At 34.0% G+C, this 26704-nt stretch overlaps 1 long non-coding RNA gene across 1 annotated transcript; it reads left to right on the forward strand.

The window, feature by feature from the left end:
* The first annotated feature begins 4403 nt into the window (after positions 1–4403).
* Positions 4404–11145, forward strand: LOC137393257 (uncharacterized). Its single transcript, XR_010978282.1, has 3 exons — positions 4404–4442; positions 8461–8517; positions 11023–11145. It is a non-coding gene; the product is annotated as an uncharacterized lncRNA (long non-coding RNA).
* Positions 11146–26704: the final 15559 nt, after the last annotated feature.

Genomic DNA, 26704 nt, shown 5'->3' on the forward strand with positions numbered 1-26704 from the left:
CCCATATCATATTCCAGATTCCAATCATATAAGCTACAATATGCTAGTGGTGATCAACTTGTTTGCCTAATTACATTCAAATTTTAATACCATCCACATCTTGCAATTGTGTTGCAATTTTCAACACTATACTTGATTTTGGAATGATATTTCATGAAAATGTACTGTGCATGTATGTACAATCAACCGTAATGTAGAGGTTTTTATTGCTTGTAACACTACGAAATGTACCTTAGCAACACTTCCACTGTATCTAGCATTGCACACTGTGCAGAAGGTAATACTGTCACTGAATCAATACTCATTAGTATGCATTATAAAAGACTTGTACAGCATGTATAGTGCATACTACCCATAGTAAAAGTTTGTAATGCAATTATCCTGACAGCATCATGGCTGTGACACACTTACTAGTGCTACTGCACGGCTAATGCAAATATATAGATGTCTAGACTGGCAATTGTTGAAATTGCTATGAGTTTTATATCCAAGCACAAGTGAGGGCAGTGCTCATTAATGAGTAGTTATGTTTTCTCATAATGGTGACAACCCTGACCATGGTTTTATGTCAACTGTTAATCCACTAAATCTGCAAGAATAACGTAATCCCCTACCAAAGCTAAGTGATTAGAATAACATAAAAATGTTTTGTGACCTTGTCTTTAAACCTTGCAGTTACATGATATTGAAATGTTGGTATGAAGTTTATTTTACTGGCTAATGGAATAATTGGTAAAAGCAAGTGATGTTGTGTGGAAATAAAAGAAAAGAGCAATTATAATGACTCAAAAACTTAACAACTTTTAATAGCAAACCTTTTGTGAGATCAGGATATTTTGTGGCATCAAAGTTGCGGCATAGTATGCAGGATAGTCTGTTGACGTGCTTTAGACAACAGAGATTAAAAAAAACCCGAGGTACATCGAGCCCAATTCTATACCTATCAAACATCATCAATCTGAAACAAAACTTGTGTAGTGTTTCTAGCTTTTCCATAGCTCTATCTAATAAATATGAAAAAAAATTAAATGAAACAGCAAGCAGTTGCAGTGAATAACTTTGTTATATATGCATAGGACATGATATGTTCTCATAATTGGCCTATGATTTACAGACTAGCTAGATAAAAGGGGTAGCGAGAGGGATTTTCTGTGTTATGAGTCATTGGTTTAACATTACATAACCATGCTTCATAATTGGTAGCTAAATGAAAGCAGTGGATGTCATTTGGAAACGACCTAGATACTGACATTTCAGTAGATGCTGTAATGCTGAGATAACATTTTACCAAATCTTTTACCTTGTATCAATGGTAGTGACAATTTGCCACTACACTGTGTCATCATAGCGCAGTAGCAAGTGATATTTCAGTGCAATCAAATCTTTTAATATGAGTAGGCTTTTACTTTATAGGCTTTAACATATATGTAATAAATTTAAATACTTATATTATTTTTAGCCATTTCTTAAACATATTTCTAGCAAACATCAGCCCCAGACTTCTTTGTTTTCAAGGTGTAATAGATAATTACTTCAACAGATGTGTCCTGACTATATAACAGGTACATTTTTATTAAATACTAATAATCTTTCCAGTCTTTGGTTGTTGGGATGAATAAGATGGAGAGCTGCTGCTGCTTCTGCTGCGATTGGTGTGGCTAAGACTAGGACTATTTTAGGCACCGAGATGTGCACTAATTCTGTTTAGTTTTACGCATTCTCGGCTCATCTTGGTCTACTGTCTCCTCTAGACCTGGTCAGTAAAGCGGCAGTTGTTGTCCTGAGCAATATGGCTTAACAAGCTTACCCTATTGGTGATAAAGCTTCTAAGTTTATAAAGTTTTTTTTTAAGTTTCAAAGTCTACAATATTTTCAATTTTGTTCTACCAAGACGAGCCACAGAAGGCAACAAGGCAATTTTTTCTCAATTATTTTGTGTATTTCATTTTTAGCAAACTGTTGAACTTTTACACACATTAATATTTGTTACATTCAATGCCTATTTCTGATTTCATGTTTATTTTACAATTTATGGCTAATTCTATTCACTTGAGCTGCCTCTAAAACATTTGCACCAATATGTATATTTTAATCTGTTAGAAGTATTTGCAACTGTTTTATATTGATTTACATGTCATGTAGTTCACAATGCAGACTTCACATTGAGCCAGTTGGGTTAAATAGAGTCACATGAACCACAACTTCTCATCATTAAATCTAGCTCTCCATTATGGCTTGTTGCCCTAGATAGGGCATGTTGCTGCAATCACGTAATTAACTTCAAATTGACTGATTTGAAAAAAAAATTCATTGCCGCTTAATGTTAGTGTTTTTTAAACTTCTCTCATTGACAAGCAGTTAGTCATGATGCATTTCGCTTGCCAATAGCTTGTGAAATGTGTGCTGTTTTTAAGCATTGCAGAAAGCCCTAAGATCTTCAGATAAATCCCATAGGCATACCAGATAGCAGAGATTACCAAAAGGGGTTGGCAAGGCATTAAAATCACTTGTATGGTTCAAACTTGTATGTCCTAGAACATGTTATACAATACAAAAATACTGTTTTTTAAAAATTGTGCTCAAATTTATGCACGCTTTCATCATTGCCTTTTAAACCAATAATTTGGCAAGTCTCTCCCAGCTATTGTTTTAAACATATATGTATATTGTCTATACATATTAGTGTACGTGCTGTAGCGTAGCGTATAAATTAAAATCATCAAAAATGTACAAGCCTGATAGTAAACTCTCTCTGTTATATTGAAATCATCAAAGAGTTACAATACTTTTTCTGCATAGGCTAAGGTAAGGCCTGCTTCAAACCTGCAGACAGCTGTGTAAACCCTGAGTCTTCATTTATCCAACAGCCAAAAAATTAAACAAATTACGTAGCTGCGTATGGGCATACACCTAATTTAATTGTGCTGATAACCACATTTCTTTCTGTAGGATTTACTATCGCTTGCGTGAACTCGGAGTGCACTCGGGATCGAATCTAAGCTTCAAATCTAGCTCATTTAACTCATCTCATGTCAGCAACGCTTTTTAGTGCAAGTATTATCAATGGAGGACAACTGAGCTGGCAGAAGATCTATGTGGCTGCAAGTTTCTGATTTAAACCAACGTGAGTAGGATAAAACTGTATTTAAGAAATGAAACAGATAATGAAAGCAGCAGGTATGTGTGCTTTTGCTTTAGGATTTACTTTACCTTGAACTTTGGGGACTACATTGGGCTACAGGATTTGTTGTTGTCGCTCATCCAAAGTAACAAAAATATACGACTTTCAATGAAAGCTTGTATGACTGTAGCTTAACATTTGCTTCATACTCAAGTCAAGTCAAGCTCATATGTCAAGCGATTTTCAGGAATCGAGTGTTGCGATCATTGGTAGACATTGGTAGATATGCATCACTGAATAATTTTCCATCGCTAGCTGGTTGTCGGATGCATGCTTTACGTTATATCCTTAAAATCCCAAATTTTTCCAACTTCTCAAAAATTCAAGTGATTCAAAGATCTATAACAAAAGTTTAATTAAAAATGGTTTACAGAAAGAGTTTTTAATTGAATTCTGAAAGAATATATAATTTATATTGTAATACTCATACAAAAATTAGTTCCGTAGGCCTACTATATGCTAATCAAAGCTACCGTTTCAAGGCAAAGGTTAGCAGTAGTTAACCTTTCGGTATAGAGATTCAAGACAAAAAAATTCATGTAAAATAAACGTTTTATAATGCTAGAAGCCTAGAACTAAGTGCCAGCAAAGCTTTGCTAGCAAAGCTTTGTGAAGCGTATTAGATACACATGCCATGAGGAAAATCTGTTGCTGCAGATGTTTATATTATTGATTGATATAATTAATGTAGTTATGTAAACATTGACTGTAGCATATATTCTTTAAGGGGAAATATATATTTTGCCATAAGCCTTGTTTTTTTTTAAAACTTTTTTTGAAGATTGACTAACCAAACATGAAACAGGTACATTAAAAATAATTAAGCTTTTTGTATACCCATTATTATGCTAGTTTGCAACGAATTTGCGTGTAGCCTATCATCAGAAAACTCAATGACCAAAATTTGCTTGATATTTCTCCAGTATCCTGCGGGACATGTATTGCCTCCAGCTAGCTTTAGCTTTCAGAGCCAGACATAGAACCCAGTTCAAGCAATAAAGGTCATAAACTAGTAACAAGCATTAATTAAACATCTCTTTGTATATAGCTTAGTGTATGGCATTATGTAATCTCATACCTGTTGGCTGTTTAGCTCAGAGAAAGAGCTAATCTCATCAATCACTGTCAACAGGGTGTCAACAATCACTGTCTCTGTTGGCTTGCACTGGCTACATGCATTACTCATGTGTCTTTGTGTAACTTGAGTGGGACATTGTGTTTCGTAATAATGCTATAATGCCTGGCTTGCTCTTGGTTGCAGGTATGGGGCCTACTGACAAGATAAAACAATCTGACTTTTTATCATTTTTTTCCAGGCTTTCATTTATATGGTCTCTAATTTAGACAACAACTGCGACGACTTAGCCTTTAGCTGTGCACTTTTCTTGTTGTTTTGTTATCGTTACTTATGCCAACAGAAAATTTAATATTCACATTGTTTTTATATAGTAATGATAATAGCAAAAAGAGTACAATTTAAAATAGTTTTTCTCTGTAATTACCAAAAATCATTTAGCAACCGATATAGTTCTAGTCATAACATTGAAATGAATATTTTCATGGTGTAGTATCCTGGTTAGCCTCTGAACCTTGAGTTAAATGTATTCTGTTTTTGTCTAATTTAAAAGTTTTGAGCTATTGAGACATACACTGACCCTCGTATAGAGATAAACCCTGTCTTTAACAATGATGATTTCAGCCAGCTTTCAATAACCTAACCAACAGACCTTACCCATTCTGTGTTGTGCTGTCCTTGTATTGTGGTTGGTTTTTGTTAGTGCAGAGTAGGTGAGAAGTAGGATGCTTGAGCCAATAAAAGAGTTACATTTTTAACATGAAATAACTAAGGTTTTTTTGCGTTGTATTTATAATTTTGCATGCTCTTAGAGCTTGGTTAAGTGCATCGGTGAACATGGTTTTACTTTTGCTCTCTCAACTGCATTCAAATAATTTAATATAGTAAAGTCAATGGGCCATCTATCTTTGAAGAAAGATGCATGGGTCAGTATGGAGGATTCAGAGGCCACCACTTGAGGAAACTTGGGCATAAGGGCAAATTTCATGATCTTAGGCTATACATATAACTGAAAGCTTTTCATTTAATATCTTATTACAGCACTACCCATAACATTATTTGACGTATAGATTTTTGCTGCTTTCTTTTTATAAAACTATGGTATTGGCTAAAAGCGTAAATTGAATGGGTTATGATAAAATTATACTTGGCCGCTTGACCCATCTATCCGTTTTTGCGCTTGCATTGCAGTAGATTAGTTGGGCCAACTGGTCCAACTACCCTCATCCTTAATGGCCCATGTATACCCAGCTTATAACTTTTGTAAAGTGCCATAACTCTCAAGTTATTTACAGATTAGTTTTAAATTTTGTCTCAAATCGGTTAAAAGATGTTTATTTATGTTAAAAACAAAAATTTGAGTAAACGTCATTCATTTGCTGCATGTTAAACCTGCTAGAATATTAAGTAAATTTACGAAACAGTACTGATGAAAGGTAACTTACCTCCATGCTTGACATTTTCACTTTGACAGAAACTAAGATGGCAGCAGTGACCTATTTTTGGATTGGACAATATTATACAAGCAATAGAAAACTAAAATAAAGTAAACAATTTATAATAATGGGATACCTATGTATCCCCTGTTTCCATATATCCCACTTCTCCCCTAATATTTGTCCTGAGTAATTATACTCACTTGAAATGTGAGTTTATCTTCTCTCAATTTTTGGCATTAGAAAGTTTGAGTATTTTTATCATGTTTGCTAGAATTTTGACTTCTGAGTTCGAGTTTGGCACATGAATTATTGAAGCACAATGAATAAATGTTGGGATTAGTCGCTTGAAAGATATGCGATACTCAACAACTATGCCTGCTATGGACTAATGCATCTATGGAAATAATTATAATTGTATTTTAATATCACAATTACTATTCTGGTGTTATGGATTAAATTAGGCTGCTGAAATATAACACTGGATATCTAACATGTTTCAGTCAATGCTACTTGCTAAATTAGGTTTGAGCAGGGTAGTGTTTTTAAAAGTTTACTCTCTATTCTTTGGATTTAAGATTCAATGTTTTTGTAGTTGTACCTGCAAAATGATAGAAAATAATTTTTACCTGTAATGACAATTTAAGTATATGGAACAGTACTTGAATTGTTCCATATACTTGAAGAAAGAGATAGAGATAAAGTTATAGCGACCAAAAAAGGTAATTGACATGGTATGGCTAAATATGACAGGGTTGTTATTCACTGCTGCCACATTCAAGGCAAGGCCAATGTTTTCACTGCGGTTTATCTAGTATTTTGCAATATTATCACAGACTCATTATACACGCATTATGTGGCTCTCGGAGCGAATAGGAGTCAGGCTTATAGGGCAGAGCTAGCTAGAGAGTGGCAAAACACACCTGTGAATAATAAAACTTGATCGGAAACACTTACTAGAACCAACATCTTCGTACATACATAAAGCACTAAGCTGGGACAAGAACCCACCAGAGCACGCAAGCCAATAATAGCTAAAGCTGAAGCAATAATAGTCATAAAAGCTGAAGCAAGCGGTAGAAATGTCAAGTGATTTTCAGGAACTGATAATTGCAGGGCTTCGTGAAGCGTATTAGATATGCATGACATGAGAAAAACTCTTTGTCGCGGATTTACATATTATTGATTTTATTGAATAATATTAATTCATTCGCACCTGCCTAATTTTTAGGCGATTTGCCCCAGATACCGCTGATTTTCGGAAAGTTGCCGTAATTCAAATTACTACTACAAAAAACAAACTTAAGATAATTTACTCATTTAAGTTTCACAAGAACCAGCCAAATCCCCATTTTCAAATTATATTATATTCATACAAACAATTCGTATCCCTTTTATGTAGATTCATGCATCAAAGAAGGTAGTTTTAGGAAATTTCCAATTTTCAAAAAAATGTCATTTGCTGAAACAAAGTTAGATTTGCACCATAAAAATTGCAAAGTATACTAAGTTTGACTGAAACTAGTTATTTATTACAGACAATACATAGTTATAAAGATTATTTATACAGATGTAGTTAGTCACAAACACGAAAATCATGAAACTTCAAATTTTTCCCAACGAGAAACTTTGAATTCTTTCTTCAAACAAATGCATAGCAAATCTATATGCCAATATAACACGAATAAAACTTCATGAAAATGTTTCAAATAATAAAAATATGTTCAATAACTCTGTTCTTGACTTTTCAGATATCATAGACAGCTCTCAGAACCAATATGATCCTATCGAAACTGAAAGATAACGTCAGTCTGACTACAGCTGGCAGCGTGAAGAATGCATTTTTATTCGAGCATAACGATTCAAATTGGCAAAATTAAAAGTTAATAGAAACTTTGAAACATTAAAAATAATGTTTTAATTGGATTTATGCAGTCTTTCAGTGTCTTACCACTTTTTGATCTGCATATTTACTGCTGAAGTTGAAAAAAGATTATCACAAACGATAAAATTTCAAGTCAGCATGATGATTTCCGGTTTTGGTAGATATTGAGATAGGTGTACTAATCGGGTTATAACTTTTGTCCGAGATGTCACAGAAGCATATTTTAAAGTTAGTCTGATTGGCCAGAAGTTTTTCTTTATAGCGAATAAAAGTATTATTTTATAACTAAAAAATAATGATGCAAGGAGTTGGTAAATTTCAGACGCGAGTAAACACGCGTTGAGTGCCTGACAATGTTATAAATACGCATGTTAACTTGCGTTAACTCGCGCATGGGTGCGAATGAGTTTATCTGGTTATGTAAACATTCACAGTAGCAGATATTATTTGAGAGAAAATGACTATTTTGACTTAGCCTTGCTTTTGTTTGTAAACATTTTGTTGAAGATTGTCTAACGAACCATGATACAGGTACATGCAAAATCGGGAAGCTCTTCGTATACACATTAATATGCTAGTTTGCAAGTTTTTGTCTCGAGCTTTAGCTTTCAGAGCCAAACATAGAACCCGTTCAAGAAATAAAGGTCTTAAACTAGTAAGAAGCATTATTTAAACACCCCTTTGTATATAGCTGAGTGTATGGCATTATGTAATCTCATACCTGTTTGCTGTTTAGTTCAGAGAAAGAGCTAATCTCATCAATCGCTGTAAACCACATGCTGGCACTGGTTACACTCATTACTCATGTCTTTGTCTAACTGGTGATGTACTGTCTAACTTGCCAACATAAATGGATGCTAATCAATTGTCGTTTTTCTTGTAGAGTCCGATATTGAGTTTCGTAATAATGCTACAATGCCTGGCTTGCTCTTGATTGCAGGTATGTACTGACCAGATAAAACGATCTAACTTTTTTCCATATTTTCTTTCCAGGTTTGCATTCATATGGTCTCTAATTTAGACAACAACTGCCAGGACTTAGCCATTAGCTGTGCGCCTTTCTTGTTGTTTTTTTTACTGTTACTTCTGCCAACAAGAACTTTAAAATGGTATTGTTTCATATAACAATAATAACAACATAGAGTTACTACTTAGAATAGTTTTTCTCTGTTATTACAAAAAATCAAAATTTGCATTCAATATAGTTCTGATGATAATATTAAAATGAGTATTTTTATGGTTTAGTCTCATGGTTAGCCTCTGAGCCTTGATTTCAATGTATTCTGGTTTTGCTAACTGGAAGGTTTTAAGCTATTGAGACATTCACTGACCCTCCAATGAAAATAAAGACTGGTTTTAACTCTTTCGCTACCGTAAGCCGATATATCAGCTTTAGTGGTAGTTCAAGTACAGGCCATAAGCCATATATCAGCTTTAGTGGTAGTTCAAGTAAAGGCCGTAAGCCATATATCGGCTTTAGTGGTAGTTCAAGTACAGGCCGTAAGCCATATATCGGCTTTAGTGGTAGTTCAAGTACAGGCCGTAAGCCATATATCGGCTTTAGTGGTAGTTCAAGTACAGGCCGTAAGCCATATATCAGCTTTAGTGGTAGTTCAAGTACAGGCCGTAAGCCATATATCGGCTTTAGTGATAGTTCAAGTACAGGCCGTAAGCCATATATCAGCTTTAGTGGTAGTTCAAGTACAGGCCGTAAGCCATATATCGGCTTTAGTGGTAGTTCAAGTACAGGCCGTAAGCCATATATCGGCTTTAGTGGTAGTTCAAGTACAGGCCGTAAGCCATATATCAGCTTTAGTGGTAGTTCAAGTACAGGCCGTAAGCCATATATCGGCTTTAGTGGTAGTTCAAGTACAGGCCGTAAGCCATATATCGGCTTTAGTGGTAGTTCAAGTACAGGCCGTAAGCCATATATCAGCTTTAGTGGTAGTTCAAGTACAGGCCGTAAGCCATATATCGGCTTTAGTGGTAGTTCAAGTACAGGCCGTAAGCCATATATCAGCTTTAGTGGTAGTTCAAGTACAGGCCATAAGCCATATATCAGCTTTAGTGGTAGTTCAAGTACAGGCCGTAAGCCATATATCGGCTTTTCAATATGGTTTCACTTTTCTTTTAATTATGAAGCCTATAGAACAGCTAGACTAATCAAATTTTGTCTCCAGTGAAACAACCTTGTTGCCAACTACTTGCTATCAATGTAAATATTTTTAGCTAAATATTGTCAACAAATCGCGGTGATAAATGTAGTGACCGTAAAACGATATATCGGCTTATCAATAGGGTTTCACTTTTCTTTTCATTGCGAAGCCTACACATTAGCTAGACCAATCAAAATTTGTCTCCAGTGAAACAATTGTGTTGCCAATCACGTGCACCTAAAAAAATTTTGTTTCAACTAATCCATTTCTAATTATTTTTCAAAACGGTGAAACCAGATCGTTATCGTCATAGCAAGGAAAAACACACTGCGTTCGTTCAACACAAATAAAACGTTCGATATTGTACAAGAGTAAAAATCACCTTGTAATTATTTTGTAGAAAATTTTGTTTTGAATAGGATGCATTTTACAGTAAAGTGATATCTGCTTTTATTCTCGAGATATTGCTTAATTACTAGCGGTATATCAGCTTTTCAAAAAGTTGGTTCATTAATTTGGGCAGAATATTCATTCGGTAAGATTTTAATGTGGTAGTGAAAGAGTTAAAGGTTTACTTGCATCAAAATTTATATTACAGTTATTTAGTATGGAAAGATTAACCAAGTCTTACTTTGTTGTGTTGTAGGTGGAAAATATTTTACTAACTATATTTTTCCAGTATATTTTGAGTCATGAAATGATGATGAGCGTGTGCTGGATGGATATGATCTGTAAATTTTTTTACGAGTTTTTAAAATTGTACAAAAGTTTATAGTTTCAGCCCGAACAATGGTGAAATACCATTTTTTTCTGTTTGATGACATCGGTGGTAGGTTTTTTACTAGTGTTTGATCAAATATCATTATACTATTCTTTGGATCGCTGAAAATATTGCCCAGGTTTACTGACACGCATTGATAAGATCGGCAAGGATCAAAGCGTTAAAACTTGACATATCATCAATTCATGAATTTTTACAAGTTTATATTTATATTTAACGACTATGGTATTATCTTATTGACATGGAATTACTTAATTTATTTGAAAATTTTAGCACTTTAACTACCAGAGGTGCGAGCTGTCTACTGACACAGGCTTGGGTAATATTTCATAACAAAGGCTAGTACAAAGCCATATTCCCAGCTGCTTGCATTGAAAGCTGCTCATCCATAGCAGCTCATGTATTGCTTTCCAGTTGGCAAGCACTTTATGTATGCCTATATCAAATTTATCGGCATGTCCACCAACATATCAACTGGTCGTGGATCAGTAGTTTGTTATCTGTTTAGGCCTACGTAGTCATTAAAGTCATCTTTCCTGAGAGATGTTACAATGATGAACAGATCTCAAATGCTAGTTCAACGCTTCTTCCCAGTCATTGGATGCGTAACCAACCTGATTTTCAAGGGCTGGTAGGTCATCCTTAACTAGTTCACTTAATAAGCTTTTTACTCAATGACCTCGCATAGACCTTTCAACACATTAGTTTCAACACTTGTTGCCATTTGTCTGTTGCTTTGAATTTCTTTGCATAAAGTGAACCTTTTTGCGGTATAATTTTAATTTATTTTAGACTTGATCGATACCCCAAATTTTTTTTTTAACTTTTGATAAACGCGATAATAATACCTCAAAAAAATACCATAATGCATCTATTTTGATGCAACAACACTCTATCTTTCAGTCCTACTCCCATCCTTCAATAAAAAATGGCCCTCAATTTTTCAAACAATTGCTTTAAGTGGTCTCAAATAGCAGTACCATTAAAATAGAGTTAGCATTCAAATATAGGTTTAACGGTAGCCCACTTTCAACGTGTCTGCAAATACCAAATAAAAGGTGGTCAGAGGCTCAATGCATAAAGTGGTCATCAACTTTCTTACTTAATATTATGTTACAAACATTTTACTTTTGTAGAAGTTGTTTGATCTGAAGAATAAAGATGAGCTCTCCACACCGAACTATAGTCCCTCGATCATTTCCTCATAGAACCAATCATATCGGTCTACAATTTTTTTAAAAAGCTAAAGGGTGAGTTTATGAGCCCTTGTTTTTTTAGTCTTGATCTTTTGATGATTATAGTTGGCTCTGGAGGCTGCAGTCATTAATTACATTGGGCAGTTGGCTAAACCAAAATACCATGGCACTGGCAATCAAAAAAATAACTAAAACAATAGTTAGGATGCAAAATACTAATGTATGAAGTTGTATGTACAAACTATCCGTTTTTTATATTTATGTACAGTATTTCAACTATGTATAAATTTAGTATAAAGTTTATTAAAATATTATTATTAAATATTAATATTTAAATGTTAATATAAAAATATTAACCATTTTTGCAAAGTTTGACTGATTTTTTTAATGAGTTTAATTTGGGTTTTCAGAATTGGAACGTTTTAAAACACAAGCAGGTTTGTACGTAGTCCATTAACTGAGTGCATACAACAGGCTGTGCAGTGCAGCTCAGCACAACGTACGCATTTAGCCAAGATCAATGTTCTATGGCTCTTACAAAGTTTTCCGTACAAAACACTTTTTTTAGTGATTAGCTGATTAATTGATTAATTGATTAATGGATTACTGATTGCTTCCTATTTTATTAGCAAAAGAGGCCGAGAACACGGCCGAGCTCACACTGCAACACACTTTTAGCTTTTTGTTCGCATCTTTAGATGTAAAATTTTCTGTTGATTGATGTGTATATAAAAAATCTCATAGGCGGCGGGTTCAAAAATAGGGGCCATGCTAACCTGAGGGCACACTTCATTCATTGGTGAAAGTTAGGTCTTTAACAAAAGCCATTACATTTATGAGAATAGCGATTTGTATAGCAAAATATGTTGTATTCTAATAAATAGTGTATTACGTTGTTCTATATAGAACGATATGGTAATGATGCTACCATATCACTACCAGGCACACTGGCTTTTTAGCTATAACTAAAAAACAATTTGTATTAACCGTTTTAGGCAACACTCTTGCTCACCTAAATTCTGGAGTTTTCTGTTCATGTAATAATATTATGTTTTCCAAACTATGATACAATTAAAAGTGCTCTTGTGAATCCTGGTCATCAAATGTTTTTAGCATTTTTTTATAACATCAAGTGGCAATTAAATTTTCCTATTTAATAATAATAATTTATTGTGTTTTCCAAACTATGATACAATTAAAAGTGCTATTGTGAATTCTGGTCATCAAATATTTTTAGCAATTTTTTTATAACATCAAGTGGCAATTCAAATTTCCTATTTTCCAGCAAGATCAATAAATTTTTAACCCCTCTTAGCATTTTCAACATATTGAAGAGTGAAGTAATAATTTGTGGACATGATCCACAATAATCATGAACTTGTGGTATGACTCTTACTCTGTTTCTTACATCAAGCCTGCTTATAAACATGCTGTCAAAATGCAGTTGCATTTAAAGGTCGACTCGCAACAAAATTTACATTACAGTTATTTGGTATCAAAAAATTCACCATGTCTTACTCTACTGGGTTGTAGGTGCAGAATTTGTAGAATGGTAATTACAACCTCTTAAAAGCTCAAAAATGAACAGTTAATCGCAGCCATCAGGAAAACATCGTAGGTTAGAATCCCTGTATTTTGATTACGTACTCAACTCAATGTAGTTATTGTTCTGACATGCAGTGTTATCACGTAAAATTAAAGGCCAATCACAGCCTCGGTATAAAACGTCTCGTAGCACTGGTTTATGACAAACACTTCGGGTTCTACCGGGAAGCTCTCATCAAATATACATGCTCAATTATACATGCTCGCTACTTTACAATTTTTTCAGCTTGGTGTAATTTTTTTGTCGTAATTTGATCATGTGACCCATAATTCCTGTCAAAAAGCATGAACAATTTCTGCAGAATCCTTTGACTATCGCAGGTGACCAACAGGCTCCTCATGTCATCAGAGGATGGTATACATTCCTTCGAACTAAAGTTAAAAAATAAAATAATTTTTAGGCGAGGTTTTGAGATATCAGTGCTCAAAGTGACAGCATTACAATGATCAGGAAATAGTCACCTAAGGACAATAGACATGATTTATTGAATACATGAGGTAAATTTGTAAAAATATTTTGACAAATGAGGTTGCAAAAAAGTTTAAACAGAAGCCATCACTGCGCAACTTATACCCCATTTTAGCCGTTTCGTAAAGGGATTCCAACCTATGACGTTTTTGTGATGGCTGCGATTAACTGTTTGCTTTTGATATTTTAAGATCTTGTGATCACTTTTCCCCATATTTTGCACTTACAACACAGCAGAGTAAGATACGGTAAATGGTTTGAGACTAAATAACTGTAATGTAAGTTTTGTTGCAAGCTCACCAATAATTTACGCATAAATTGTCTCAGTTTATTTTTTAATCATTTAAGAATTAAATTAGCTATAATAATAATTAGCTCGATTAATATTAAAAGCTTGGAAACCTCTGGTATTGTTTTTTTTTTGAATTATACACGTATACAATATGATTCTCAAATACAGCAAAGCATGACGTAAAAGTAATACAAAGCAGATTTTACACTGATTGCTTCTGTTTTCTTTTGACGAAGCTGTTTCAGTGCGAATCAAATTGTTCAACTCCTGAGCTACTGTGAACCTAGTAGGACAGTAAAGATAGTCAAAGTGTTTTTGCATAACCAAGTGCTGCATGATGTGGCTTTGTCAAGCTTTTGTACGAATGGGTCGCAATCTCAAAAACTATGGTCAAGTCGCAAACCATGAAGTTGAGTTATCCGACTATAAAGCTGCACTAACTGAATAAGTAATACATTTTTTTAGATATACAGCTATTTCTATGACAACCAGCTACAATCTGTTTAGATTTTTAACTTCAGCATAATTTTCTGGATATAAATTCAGAAATCTAGATAAATATCACAACATCTTGATTGATATTGGTTGCTATGACATTTTGAAATGTCAACACAATTGTGCATTAGTTTTTGTTTCTCAAACTTCAACACTTGTTTTCTCGGAACTATGTTTTGGCATTAATGGTTTCAGCATTCAGCATGCATTAATTACATGCATTCAGTTTATTGACCATAAAACCTGCTGTAATTGAGGTAAAATCAAAATTTTGTTTTGCAAAATAGCTGTGAACTCACTCTTTTTGATAGTAGTGTAGATAACTCCCAATCTCAAACCACTGATTTAACCATGGTTTCTGAGATCATGACCCAAATTGTTTATGATTAGTGAGTAATTGACAAATTACTTTACTGTATATATACCTGAATGAAAAAAGCAATTGTTTGTATATGTTGAACCAATAAAAATATGTTTACAACCCAAGTGTAGTTTCGCTTTGCGAATACTTGCTTTATGACAATTTCTTCTTAGAAATGACAGTCATGTCGGAGGCATAACAGCCACAAATTTTTACTAGTTTTAGTTCTATGGACTGGGTAATTTTATTGAGTAATAGTGCTGATGAGAGTAATTATTTTTATCAGTAATAATATATTGTAAACTAATAATATTCATGAATCATCTGACTCGAGTTTTATGCTCACCTCACGGTAATTTCAAAATGAACAAAAAGTGTTCCCTCTCATTCTGCAACACATTTTTTATAGTTTTCGCGGCATCAACTAACGTATTATTATACTGATTAATTTGCTATAAAAAGACTGTTAATAGATCATGTGGTTTAAAGTTATAACCATTTATACAGACTCATTTTAGAAATTAGGTGTCACTAATTACTTATGTCGCAGTAAAGAAATTCCTTTCGTAGTAAAGGAGTTGACGTTAGTTTGTTAAATACATCATGTAGTTACCACACTGTTTAGAACAAATAATGCTAATGTAAAACTACAATAAAAATATGTCGTCGCTAACATAAATTTGCTACCAGTTTTAATTTTATATTATACTATATATTTTATATAGGTTTTGCATTTTCTATTAAAGGATTTTAAATGTTCCCAGGACAAAAAGAAGCCACTGCAACAGGCTTTTCATAGAAATGATTTTAAACTATCTTAGTATGATAGATATTTCTGTAACAAGTATTGATGTGGCTAATTGTGCCTAATACTTTTATACGCTTTTGACTAAGTCGAACAAATCTAGTTTGTTTCACTCTTACCACCTGCCTCAAGTCGGTGCAAATGATCATCAAAAATTTGATTTCTTTGTGCCGCTAAAAATGGCACATTAAAGAAAATTTAGTTTGGTGAACACTCAAATATTGGTTAATTATTTGCCTTGCTAAAAACCGTAATAGACTCATCTGGATTACATGTACAACTTAGCTGCCTAGGTTGCTAACTCGTAGTTCCGTGGCTTGTTATCATTTTGCTTGTTAGGGAGTAGTAATCTTTTTAAAAAAATGAACCCGCTTTTTTTGTTGGAAACATACCATTCAAGCAGCAAATGTATGTCAGTGCTACTGCGCATTATGCTGGTTAATATTCTCAGCTTTGTTAAGCATTCTTAGTATTGAATAAGTGTTGCTGCTTTTTGGTTTGTCTCTTTTTCCATATATATGTAACTATTATGTATGACTTTTTAGCTTCATGAAGCTGGTGCAGAGTTCTTACTAACCCTTTAGTGACCGCGGGCTTACGGCTGGAATTCCCCCAGCGCACCAGAGCATTTACTATGGTTATTTGAGCCTTCGATACCACTGCGTAAAAACTGCATCAACTTTCATCAAAATTGAGGTAGATACATAAATTAACATGCACAAGAATGCTGAGAAATTTCTCTACAAGCTGATTTTTTTTATGTAGCTAGCTTGCATTTGCTTTCCTGCAAAACTCTCAATTCGTTGAAGCGACGAGTTTTTTTATTTTTGTCGGTCATTTTCAATTGTTTTTATATTTACTAAAAGCAATTTTGCAATGTTGTATAAATAATTCCTGCATGGATTTATATGTTCACAACAATTTTAAAAAAAATTAGTCGTCCAAGAGCATTGAAAGTGGAGTTATGAGCTCCAATGTATAGCGGGAGCGCCACTGGAAATGCTCAAGACGCCTTGTCCATAAGCAGCGCAAGACAGTCACCCGACAAGGTTGCTCCAACTTTTGTGCAAATTGGCACAAAACTGTGAATAAATATGCATCTGGAAGCTGAGAAATTTTCCTGCAGAATGAGATTTTTTCCTCCACACAGCTTGCAAAAACTTGGCAGCTAGACATATATAATTATATGCAGTTACGATTTTTGCTCTAGTTTTTATGCATTTCTTGAGACTATAGATCTATGTAAAAGTTTTGCATATAAAGTCAATGCACAGGTTCATGTGTGCTGCAGCAAACATTAACCGGTTGTGTGCAAGAAGAATTAAGTCGTGAGCCTATATTCACACATTTGGTGAAGCAGCAAAAACATGAAGTAACATTTATTATGAGCAGAAACAGCAAATCATGGACTACTAGATTGCAAAACAATATGAGAACAGAACTTTTTGATTAGACCGCTGCTCTGAAGATGAAAGTGTGCAACAAATACAGCACACCAATGCACAACTAATACAATAGATTAGCAAATTTATGTAAAAATGCTAGCAATACAAAGCAGTGAAGCATTTGCGGAAACAATAAAATACCATTTGTAAATAAATTTAGTTAGCATGGTAAAGATCAAAACATGACTTGCACAAATATATTCCACTTGTGACTCCACTGCCAGTGCATTCAGCTTGCTCGTCGACAATGTATACAGACAACTGGTGCACATAGCCAGAGACAGCAACGGAAAGCAAATAACTTAATTCCAAATTTAGATCTGTTAGATGGAATATACTGTCTGAAGTTGAGCAATCCTTCCCATGCCAGCAAGCTTTCATCTACAGATATAAATTTATCAGAGTTAAAAACAGGATAGAACCAGTCGCATGTCATGGCAAAATTTTTTTCTAACTTGAACATTTTATTGCCAGTAGGGTCTTCAAAATTGTCAATAAAGTGTAAGCTTGCTTCTAATTTTCTTTAAATTTTTAAATTGATTAAAAATCAGCGTAGATAATAAAGGAATGTCACAGTGGACCAGTAAGGCAGCATAGTAGGCTTTTTGCGAATACCTAAATGCAAAACTAAACAAACAACTCGCCAAATCTTTATCATCAACAGGCTCCGACGCATCGCAATGTTTTTGAAGGCCATATTTATTTGTTTCGTTCAAAATAATATTTATAGTGACCGATGTTTAAAAAGCTTTGAATAATAAAAAACACCTACCTGTTTAAGGATTCAAACTTATACTCCTGCCAGACTGTTAGCAAAATGTAATTATTTTGGTTTTAAATCAGCTCCTCTTTGATATCCGTCATTATTAGCCGTTTCAACACCGGCCGTTTCAGCCTCACTTTCGCAATCCCATTCATTTTGTTGATTCTCTTTTTTACTTTCATCGGCTTCCTCACATTTTTTGGTCTAAAATCCCCTTCTTCACTTTCAAACCTGTCGTTATCTTCCTGTAAACAAATCTTTTTAATAGCGCTTCAAATATCGCATCCGTTCATGATGATCAGCTTTCCATAAAGACCGTTCAACTTCTAACAAAGTGTTCTTTTTGCACATGCGTAGAAGGGAGTAATTACAGCCTCAAAACAGTAGTATGATATCTTTTAAAACTCCTCAAAATATTAATGAAAAATGTTAGTGCCATTTTTAAAATAAATAAATGAATTTAAAAAATACCTATCGAAGACTCAGATCTGATGGCAATTACGGGTTTGGTGCGCTGAGACTGCGCTCTCAGCCCATAAGATTTACGGGAACGGTGTGGAAAAGGTTAACAATAATTTGGTTGAACGTCAGGTTCTGGTTATTATGTTTTACAAATTGGACTATGCCCTGTGAATAACTGCTTAATTTCAATTATGTACACAGCTCCTATTCACCCTTGCATGTTTATAGTTGTCGTGTTCTTGCATTCCTGTTACCTGTTTACCGGCGATAGCACTTGTACAAACTATAGGTTAGCGTAGCATCTACGACAGGAACAGAAACTTGCAGTTAACACCCATGGTGACGAGCTCTAAACTTTACCTTACAATAATATCTAGAAGCCAAGTCCAAATCAAGGTCAGACAACTGACAATCGATTTCATGACTTGGTGATCGCTTTTGAAATTTTGTTCACATTGCTTAAGTCATGCTCTTCTAATGCCTAAAGACTACACCGGTGAGGAATATAAAAGCTGTGATTGAATGTCAGGGCTAGAATACCAAATACACTTCTACTTGCTCAGTTTTTGTTTTTTCTGCAGCAATCAATGAACTTGCAAACGATTTGCTGTAAACGTATGTTGAAAACAGTTAATGTAAATCGGAAAAGGTTCTATTAAAAAAAAACTTGTTATTTCTATTTTGTTATGAATCATTGCAGAGTGCTGCCATAACATGTCCTGCATCCTCTTTGATGCTAGTCAAGTTATCTACAGAACTGGCAATTTAAGGTTCAAACAGCTTACATACATCTTTGGGATGTTTGTGGTCAGAAGAGAGTGGACACAAGAACTTAGTGAAGGTAAATCACGGTGTTTATAGACCAAAATATTGAGAAACGTAGAATGAGCTTTAGTGAAAAAAAATTTTTTTTTAGAGGTATTTTACAATTATAGAGATAAAAAATCACTTCTAGTCTTAAAAATTCAATTATATTATTTTTGGCAAATACATTTAACACTTTTGCTATCACATCAATTTCTGACCAAACAAAATTAATTAAAACAAATTTTCAAAAAACTGATATACAGCTAGTATTTAAGTAATATCACAAAAATCAAAACCTACCGTTTCACTGTTAAATGCATCTTTTTCAAAAAAAATCTACAAAATAACTATGAAACTGTTTAGTGAGTCCCAATCTCACAAATGTTCTGACGCTTTCTTTGCGTTGAATGAACGCTGTGTGTTTCTTATTGCCATGACGATAATGATCTGGTTTTTCTGTTATGATAATTAGTAGAAATGAAACTGTTAGGCTAAAAATTATTCTATTGGTTGCGGGTGATTGGCAACCAAATTGTTTTGGTAGAGACAGAGTTTGATTTGTCTAGCTAATGTGTGTGCTCCGTAATGAAAAGAAAAGTGAACCCTCATGATAAGCCAATACATCGGCTTATGGTCTGTACTTATATTACCTCGGAAGCAGTGACATCGGCTTATGGTAGCGAAAGAGTTAATAATTTGCCCCATGCTATACCCTTTATAAATTTCAATGGCATTCATGTTGGTTAATAGATTGACTCGCATATTAGTATTACTTACAATCTGTTTGTGATAAATCCATTTTTTGCTCAAAATCCCGTTCTGCTTGTCATAGCTATCTTTTGCAGTTATCCTTCATTTTTCGTGATACACAGGGACATTGGTTCTTTGTGAAAATTGAAATCGCAAAATAAAAAGTAGTTTTTTTTACGTACTATATATACATGTACATGGCTCAAACTTTTTTTGTTAAAACACTTGCATTTTTCTCTAAACATAATGTATTTGTTTCCTGTATGATAAATAAATTGAAGTTCTCTTGATTGACTGTTATGTCGTATTTCAATTTCAATCCCAGTATGGTAATTCAAAGAATGAACTTCAAGTGTATGGGCATAGTTTGGACTTTATCTGGTTGGAATATCTGTCCAGTAAATGCTCTTATAATGCATTCCTCTTATAACGGGAACTCCACCTAAAAATAATTTATGTAAAGCTTTTGTTTGATGCAACATAAATACTTTCACATGAAGTAAAGTGTCAAGTTGGTGCAAATTCTCAAATTCAATGACGAGAATTTTATAGCTGGCTTTAAAAATATAGTTTACATTCTTGCCGAACTGGAGCAATAAGAGTATGTATAGGGTTCGCTATTATAGATTTTAGTACATTGTTAACTCTTTTGCCACCGCAAGCCTATGCATCAGCTTATCAATAGGGTTTCACTTTTTTTATTAGGAAGCCCACACATTAGCTAGACACATCAAATTATGCCTCCAATTAAAGAAATTTGTTTCCAAGCAGGTGCAACCAATATAATTCGTTTGCAGTTCAACCATTCTAACATTTCACAGTAATTTAAGTACAGACAGTAAGCCGGTGTATTGACGTTTCAATAGGGTTTCACTTTGCTTTTCATTACGAAACCTACACATTAGCTAGTCTAATAAAATCTGGTCTCGCACGAGACCACCTTGTTGCTAGTCAGGTGCAACCAATATACATTATTTTTGTTCAACTATTCAATTTCCAATCATTTTGTCAAAACGGCAAAACCAGATCGTTATCGCAAACAAAGCGTCAGAAAAATTGTGAGAGTGAGATTCACCAAACAATTCTAAGCTTACCTTGTAGAGAACATTCTTTTAAATAAGATGCATTTTACAGTAAAATAATATCTGTTTTCATTATTGAGTTATTGCTTAAATACTAGCGGTATATCGCTTTTTTTCGAAAAACCGTTTGAATTAATTTGGGAAGGTTAATCATTCGGTCAGAATTTTATGCAGTAGCAAAAGAGTTAAACTAGTTTGCCATTAGAAAATGTCAGTTGTGTCAAAAAATAGAAAAAATGACTAGCCTTTCATAAACTCCCAAAAATTGGAAAGCTACCTATTGGTGCAAGCATTGGAGTATTGATATACCCAGATGAATGTTATGAGCTCTAGTCTCATCAAAAATATATATTTTTCCTAACTGTATCCCGACGATGGATAAATGAAAAGTCAGACAGACACCGCTTTCACCTTGTTAGTTAGCAACAACAAGTAGCAATCAGTCTTTTGTTGCTTTTATTTACTTCACCTTCTTGTTTGTCTCCAAATTCATGTCTACTGCCAATTAACCAGAATGTTTTTAATTGTTTAATCGGTTGATATGAGCATTAAAGTGGAAATTTTACCTGAGCTAGTAATTATTTCAGTTTTCTTGAATAGTGTTACAAAAACGAACTGTAACAAACAGGCGCAGTGGCACTTGCATGCCAATGGCAGAGTAACTTTATTGTAAAAGCACATGCCATAATCGTGTAAACCAAGGCTGAAAATCTGTTCTACTAGAAACTTCTGAGCTATTTAAAGGACTTTAATAATGTCTATATAATCTCAGATTTTTTGAATTTTTTTAAAGTGCTCGAAAGGGCAACTTCATGTTTTTTTGTCCCAGCATTGAACCTTCTTCAAATAGATTACAATTTTTGGAGAAAAGCCGTCTGCACAGCAATTGAAGGCTCATGTTGTTCGTTGGAGCTTAGGACATATTATTTTAGTGTTAATTGTGTTTTAGTTGTATCATGCGTATTTTGGAAGAAAACATTAAACCTAGAAAGAGTAATTCAAAGTGGTCTAAAAACATGCGAGTTATAAAGCAAGCTGACTTATTTTTAATAATCCTAGCTTAGACAACTGAAAAAATTATTTCTGTAAGAAATGACATCTTGAAGCATATTTGTTAAAAAAATTATTTGCTTGCAAAATCTGTTGGTCTAAACTTTTCTTGATTTTGCTGGACTTGCTGGACGTACTATTTTAGTGTTAACCCTTTGGCAGAGAAACGACTAAAATGTCATTTACCGGTTGCGTGAAGAAACAAAATTTATGTCGCTTTCGGTAGACGTTTATAAAACTGTCGCCTAGTAACGTTAAACAAAGGATATGAACACTAGTAAGTTTTAAATATCATCAACAATATATCGGTTGATGATTTACAATATGAAATGATTATCTGAGAGGCTTTGATTTGTGCTAAAAACTAAACAAATTGCCTCTCCTTGAAAAAGAATAAAATTTGGAAAAAACAGTCAACATCAGCTCGACTTTCAAAACGGTAAAATAAAAGATTATTTGATCCTGCGATCATTAGTGACTTTTTGTTTGATCAGAATCAAAATAATTCAAATAATAGAAGTGATGTAAACTTTTTGGATTTTTAATAAACTTGGAAAATATAGGGAAAACGATCGTTGTGGTGTCAAATGCCTTCCAACGCTAAGTCGGTTAATATGCATCTGCAATGTGAGATTTCAAAATTTGATCACTGGCCATTTAAGAAGAACTAAATAGTTTTAGTGTAATCAGTATTAATAATACAAATAAAACCCACATTGATCGAAAAGTGTGCGTGAGGATCTTGTCTGTTTATATTTGCCTCCAGTGTCACCTGCCTACAATAAATGATTTTAGTTTACATAAAACCTGTTGTTATTCAATAAAAGCACTGATTCAACTTATGCTACTTCTATTTCAGCTCATCAAAAATTGGTAAACTTGCAATGAATCTATGTACTTATTTTATATATTTAGCTCTTCATCTTAAGCTTTCTTAAATTGCAATTGAGGTCCGTAAAAGTCGACGATAATTTTTTGCGATAGATGTAAGAAATAGAGTAGTAGTCATACCACAAGTTCATGATTTTTGAACAATTTATTGCTTCATTCTTTAATAAGTTGAAAATGCTAAGACGGATTAAAAAAATTATTGATCGTGTTGGAAGAGAGGAAATTTGAATTGCCATTTGATGTTATAAAAAAGTGCTAAAACATTTGATGACCAGGATTCACAAGAGCACTTTTAATTGTATCATAGTTTGGAAAACATAATATTATTACAGGAGCAGACAACTCAAGAATTTAAGTGAGCAAGAGTGTTGCCTAAAACGGTTAATACAAATGGTTGTTTAGTTATAGCTAAAAGGCCAGTGTGCCTGGTAGTGGTAGCATCATTACCATATCAATCTATATAGAACAACGTAATACACTTTTTATTAGAATACAACATATTTTGTTATACAAATCGCTATTCTCATAAATGTAATGGCTTTTGTTAAAGACCTAACTTTTACCAATGAATGTGTGTGCCCTCAGGTTAGAATGGCCCCTATTTTTGAACCACACCGCCTATGAGATTTTTATAAACATATCAATCAACAGAACTTATTACATATAATGATGCAAAGAAAAAGCTAAAAGTGTATTGCAGTGTGAGCTCGGTCGTGTTCTCAGCCTTTTCCGCTAATAACATAGGAAGCAATCAGTAATCCATTTTCAAAAGTCTATTGATTGCCCATTTCTGAAACCTTGGTAACTTTAAAGGTCTGACATGGCTGGTTAAGTAACCAGCCGTGTCAGACCTTTAAAGTTACCAAGGTTTTTTTACTACACTTGTAGTAAAAAACGAAATTGCGAGAAAAAAAATATGTGCTCCCAAAAAACGGAAAATCCCAGGTCGGTGAGGGTTGTTAACATGTTTTCTATTGGTTCAATGCAGGCAGATGATTCTTTTCTTTCAAATAGGTACACGTATGACAGGCTAATTAATCAGCTACTCAATAAAAATGTGTTTTGTACAAACATATTTGTAAGAGCCATAGAACATTGATCTTGGCTATATGTGTATGTTGTGCCGAGCTGCACTGCCTGTTGTATGTAAATGTTGTTTCAGCCTGTTGCAAGTAAATATTGTTTCTTTTTTAGATCAGCTGTCTCAATGAAGTTCTGCTTGGCTTTTAAATTGGCATCCCACTGTGTGGTCGTGTTTCAGTCAGTGTTTTTCACCTCCGTGTTTCAGGTCGCAAGCAGAATTTTGCGATAGTAAAAGTACTTAGATGATACACCCTAAGATGCATTCAAAACAGTATTGTACGATAGCTTAGTGCTATAGACTACAACCCTATTCTGGTGTTTCAAACTATTGCCAGTTAGGAGTGTGGTAAGTAGCAGCTAAAGCTAAATGTCTTTATTATATAAAATACCTAAATACTGGCAAGGCAGAAGCGCATGGAAAACATGTAACTATAGAAACTGTTCATAGCAAGATATCCCTTTTGCTGCCATATGCGCATTTATGCAAAGTGTATGGCCAACTGTCATATGCACACTATAGCAAATTTTCAAGCAGTCGCATAGTAACTTAATTTTATTACTTGTTGATAACATAACCAACGACCTTTAGTACTTTTATAGTATTGACAGTGTTGTCTAAATATTTTTCTATGAAAGTTGCATAAATTCGCAAGTCTGTTTTAAGTCTTTGTTTGGAAAATTTCAACTCGGAAACGCTCATCTTTTTTTCAACATTTGAACTATTTAGCGTTATTATGGCCTTCGCAAGTTCCTCGCGACTTAAAAAACAAAGAGTTACATATGTTGATGAAATTGCAGCCAATTCAAAATCTGGCTTAGTAATTAGAAAGATAATGAAAGACGCAGCACTAACTCTGACGGTAATCTGCTAAGTTCTGACGGAAATAATAGTTTTGTAAGTGTAAGTAAAATTGGAGATGATCATTTTAGTTTCATTGCGATCACAGCTTTACATAGGTTTAGTAATGCACAAAGCATAAACATGTCGATTTGGTGCATAGCTCTGGTAACACGTTTGCAAAATAAAATATTACAAAAATGTTTTAGAGTTTGAAGTTTAAAAAACCCGTGAACATACCATGAAGTAAAATCACGATCTTTCAGTAAAATGACTGACAGTAAGCCGATGCTTAATTGGTACATGGATGGCAGCAATAGGCATATCTAAACACACCAACCTTAGAGTGTTAAAGGCCACCTGAATAATAAGGGATTTTTATACAATTAAATAGTCAATCTGTGCATGAAAAAACATTGACTGTTAGACAGTTAATAATTTTATTCAGCTCAAGAGTTGGACTAAACTTGGTTTGTACTAAAAATACCATGGCAGTCTAGAGTGCGGTAAAATATTGTCAGTTGCAATAATTAAACATTCAATTATTGCAAACTATTGCAAGAAGGTCAATTAGCACAATTGTTATTGTGTCAGTCTAACGCGTTGAATCTTGCAAGTTTAAATCCTATGTGACACAATTTTTTTTTTTGATTTCCAACTGTGGCTTTAGATGGACATATACTGTTCTCATAATAGTACAGGCTGAATGTGGACAATGTTGTTGATTTTTGTGCGTTTTGCTTAGATAGGAAAGGAACAGTACCGCTGTAATTGTTGGTTTGTAAAATAGAGCTTTTCTTAATCCAACTATTTATTACATATTATATTTCAATGATACCATTCTTAACTAAGATTTGAACAAAGAAGCATTAGCTTGAAATAAATCACTGATGATAATCATTGTTTTTAATTTTACTGAGCGAAATGATTTGTGTTAACCACAACATTAAAACAAACTTTTTCAAATAAAAGCTTATTGATTAAAGTTTTATTGTTAGGTGGAACATCAGCATACTTAGAATTGCAATATCTTTAGGAGAAATGTAATTATGCAGTTTCAGTAGGAAGACATCTTCTGTGCCACACCTACATGTAGTAGTGCTGCCAAAGTAACCCGCTGCAAGAGCTTCCTTTTAAAGTTCAGGTCCATTTCCTAAGTATTTTGAAACAACGTGATGGAACACACTTTTTAGTAATTAATGTTAGAAAACCTCCTTGATATTTTGGGAAAGTCTGTAAAATGGGTAGGGTTCAAAATTCTCCTAATTTTCAACTATACAACTTACTAAATGGTTTCTTTGCAGGAAGAGCAGCAACTCTACCCGTTGAAGCATAGTGGTCTAGAATGCCTGACCTTCAAACGACAGGTTGTTGTTCAATTTCCAAAAAGGTCTCCAGTGACAGGAAAGAAATCCAAGCTTGAAGTTCTTTCTGCAACTGGGCGTGTCTGCAATCAGCAAAGTTCCCTTGCCAATTACTTTAGAGATGTCTTGCTAGAATATTATTGTAAAAAATTGTGCCTAGCCGTTGGTTACACTAACCATAACATATTGCACTATACTCAACATGCAAGGGACTGCTCACACAAATCGCAGGACAATTATTGTAGCAGCAGTGTTTTGAAGCTCTAAAACTTTATTTGACAGAAATAAATCAGATAATCCATTTTTGTTGACAAAAGGTTTGATGCTATGCTTTGTAAATCATTCAATTTTCAATATTTTGGTATTGCAACAACTGTTCGGGCTGCTTTTGATGGTTGGTTCCATTTTCACAAAAGACCTTTAGGTTCATAC

This window comes from Watersipora subatra, chromosome 4, assembly GCF_963576615.1.
Source record: "Watersipora subatra chromosome 4, tzWatSuba1.1, whole genome shotgun sequence".
In the NCBI taxonomy this organism is placed as follows: Eukaryota; Metazoa; Bryozoa; class Gymnolaemata; order Cheilostomatida; family Watersiporidae; genus Watersipora; species Watersipora subatra.